Below are 3,518 nucleotides of genomic sequence, written 5' to 3'. Positions count from 1 at the left end.
TGTTTCTTGTTTCTTGTTTCTTGTTTCTTGTTTCTTGTTTCTTGTTTCTTGTTTCTTGTTTCTTGTTTCTTGTTTCTTGTTTCTTGTTTCTTGTTTCTTGTTTCTTGTTTCTTGTTTCTTGTTTCTTGTTTCTTGTTTCTTGTTTCTTGTTTCTTGTTTCTTGTTTCTTGTTTCTTGTTTCTTGTTTCTTGTTTCTTGTTTCTTGTTTCTTGTTTCTTGTTTCTTGTTTCTTGTTTCTTGTTTCTTGTTTCTTGTTTCTTGTTTCTTGTTTCTTGTTTCTTGTTTCTTGTTTCTTGTTTCTTGTTTCTTGTTTCTTGTTTCTTGTTTCTTGTTTCTTGTTTCTTGTTTCTTGTTTCTTGTTTCTTGTTTCTTGTTTCTTGTTTCTTGTTTCTTGTTTCTTGTTTCTTGTTTCTTGTTTCTTGTTTCTTGTTTCTTGTTTCTTGTTTCTTGTTTCTTGTTTCTTGTTTCTTGTTTCTTGTTTCTTGTTTCTTGTTTCTTGTTTCTTGTTTCTTGTTTCTTGTTTCTTGTTTCTTGTTTCTTGTTTCTTGTTTCTTGTTTCTTGTTTCTTGTTTCTTGTTTCTTGTTTCTTGTTTCTTGTTTCTTGTTTCTTGTTTCTTGTTTCTTGTTTCTTGTTTCTTGTTTCTTGTTTCTTGTTTCTTGTTTCTTGTTTCTTGTTTCTTGTTTCTTGTTTCTTGTTTCTTGTTTCTTGTTTCTTGTTTCTTGTTTCTTGTTTCTTGTTTCTTGTTTCTTGTTTCTTGTTTCTTGTTTCTTGTTTCTTGTTTCTTGTTTCTTGTTTCTTGTTTCTTGTTTCTTGTTTCTTGTTTCTTGTTTCTTGTTTCTTGTTTCTTGTTTCTTAAAATATATTTTTACAGTGTCTTCAAACTACTCTGTTCGCTTCAAAACTACACAATGTAGCTGTGTGTGTGTGTTACATTTCCTGTCCGTAAGTCGGATAGCTCGTCCGTCCACCGGTCATCGAGTCTCGACCCCCCTTCGAGTCTTCCGCGAACGATTAAGTAAGGCAGCGCAGCGCCACCGTTTGAAAGCTTTTCGACAAATTGAGCTTTTCTTCACTGCGTTGACTTGAGGGGGTGGGTGAAGCTTCCCGTCGGGGGACTTCCTGTGCTGAAATGGCGTCATCATGGTGACGAACGGCGGCGACGACCAACTGGACTCCCTCGCGCCCATCCCCCAGAGGCCACTGCCCTAACGCTGATTTCATGGACAGCTGTTACTTGATGATTGATTCGCATTGAGTTTTTGGTGTTTTGTTCTGCAGTTTTTGGAGGGGAGAAGGTTAGGGGGAGGGTGTGGGGTCCTGCCCAGTTCCGGTTGGGTTCCGAGAGTTGGCATGGAAATTGCTGTGGGAATTTTTTCAACTGGTTGGGCAAACGTTGAAACTGGAGCACTGCTTTTGTGAAGGGGTTGTTATTTGTTAGAGCAGCGAGGCGGAGTTGAGGGAATTGGACGTCGTCGTCGGGCAGTGTAATGGAATGTTGAAAGCGATGTTTACTGAGGGAATAACTGGCAATGATGACGACGTTGTCGAGGATGGATGGGGCGTTTTTGAAGCGTGAAATAGCTAACTTTTAAAGAAGTAGTTACAGTGATCTTATGATATCTTCATATTTAAAGCAAATTAACTTTATAATAACATAATAATAACTTAGATACACAGTAAAATAAAAAAAACTAAAAACTAAGAAACTAAGAAACTAAGAAACTAAGAAACTAAGAAACTAAGAAACTAAGAAACTAAGAAACTAAGAAACTAAGAAACTAAGAAACTAAGAAACTAAGAAACTAAGAAACTAAGAAACTAAGAAACTAAGAAACTAAGAAACTAAGAAACTAAGAAACTAAGAAACTAAGAAACTAAGAAACTAAGAAACTAAGAAACTAAGAAACTAAGAAACTAAGAAACTAAGAAACTAAGAAACTAAGAAACTAAGAAACTAAGAAACTAAGAAACTAAGAAACTAAGAAACTAAGAAACTAAGAAACTAAGTGTAAACGTAGATAATTCTCTTGTGCTAAAACATTTCTTCAATACCTACAATGTGCTTATCTGTGAATCGATGACATCTTTGAAAAAAATGAGGCAGCTTAAAAATACCAACAAATTATTTTTCAAGCACATTAACATAAAGTACCCCATTCCAGAACAGCTGCTTCTCACTGCACTTTCCACCCGTAAAAGTATCAGTAACTTATTCACGAAAAAAATATACATCAACTCATTTTTAAACTCACATCAGTTTGCCTTCCACACTCAAGCCCTCCTACCGGGATAGCAGCACACTACTGTGACAAATGTTGTTCCGTGCGCATTATCGGGATGCATTTCCCAACTATTTTGCAATCAATTTTCCCAGCACAGCCAACAAAATAGCACAACGGGGAGAAAAAAATAAGGAAAACTCTTTTCCTCCCCCACACAAACACACACACACGCTGACGCGAGGCCGTAGATTAGCATGCAGTATGCAGGAGCCATTTTTTTCGCCGGATTTTTCCTCGACCCCCCCACAATGTATACCCCAAAAGCAAAACTTTTCACACTAATGGCAAACTTTTCATCGAAAAGTTTCGGGGTGTGCGCTGCCAGCATCGGCGCCAAAGCAGTGAAAAGTTGGCGCTCACATTTCACGCCACCATCCCACCCACCGCGTCAAGTCATCCTGGTGCCTTTCGTGTAAAAGGGCATGCCCCTCCTGAAAGTAGACTACACAGAAAAAAAAGTGTGAATTTACACGGCACTGAATTGTTGTTTTAAACGTAAACATGCTCAATGTAAATTTGAAATTCAATTTAAAAAGTTGTATCGCATTTAAACAGCCTTAATGTAAAATGAGATTGAATGTAATGCATGTATGTCATGTAAACCGGTTTGATTTTGCTGTCAAATGGATAATTTTAATTCATGAAAGTCATGTAAATGATAATTTCATGTAAAACTTACTTAACGTAAATGATGGAGACACATAAATTTAATTGTTGCTGTTTGTTTCATTCAATGACAGTTCATTATTGTTGTCGATTGCGGGTGAAGTTGCGGGAGTGTTTTGTTGACAAATGTTGATGTTTTAAGGTATGTTCAAGTATTTAGTGATCACTTACGATGCTCAAGTACAATTCTCGATATTTTTAATAAAGGTTTCCTCAAGTTGGTTTCGTAAGGGCCGAAAAGCGATAAATTCCAAAGCAAAACAACACTCCGCTGGAATTGGACGAAATGTTTAGAATTCAAATGTAAACAACGGAAGCACCAGTTCATTTCTCAGTCCAGTCAATGTCACCCGGCATGTTTTTGCCGGAAGCGAATCTGTCCGGAAGTCTTCTATTCAGGCAGGTTTACCAAGTAAGTTAAATTAAATGATAACAAATATACAGATACAATTAACATAACTTAATTTGATTACCAGGTACGAGGAGGACATTCAAATTCCCGTTCAGTGATGAAACCTTTCCTCGTATAAGTTAATAATTTTAAAAAAATCCGTGTCCAGTGTTAAAAA

At 36.6% G+C, this 3,518-nt stretch overlaps 1 long non-coding RNA gene across 1 annotated transcript; it reads left to right on the top strand.

Annotated features, from left to right (window-relative positions):
* Positions 1-2,934: 2,934 nt before the first annotated feature.
* Positions 2,935-3,518, top strand: LOC119768004. The gene is made up of 3 exons (XR_005277846.1): positions 2,935-3,091; positions 3,157-3,361; positions 3,426-3,518. It is a non-coding gene; the product is annotated as an uncharacterized LOC119768004 (long non-coding RNA).

The sequence above is a fragment of the Culex quinquefasciatus genome, chromosome 2 (assembly GCF_015732765.1).
Source record: "Culex quinquefasciatus strain JHB chromosome 2, VPISU_Cqui_1.0_pri_paternal, whole genome shotgun sequence".
Lineage (NCBI taxonomy): Eukaryota > Metazoa > Arthropoda > Insecta > Diptera > Culicidae > Culex > Culex quinquefasciatus.
The sequence above is the reverse complement of the archived record's forward strand: the minus strand, read 5'-3'. Positions and strand labels throughout refer to the sequence as shown.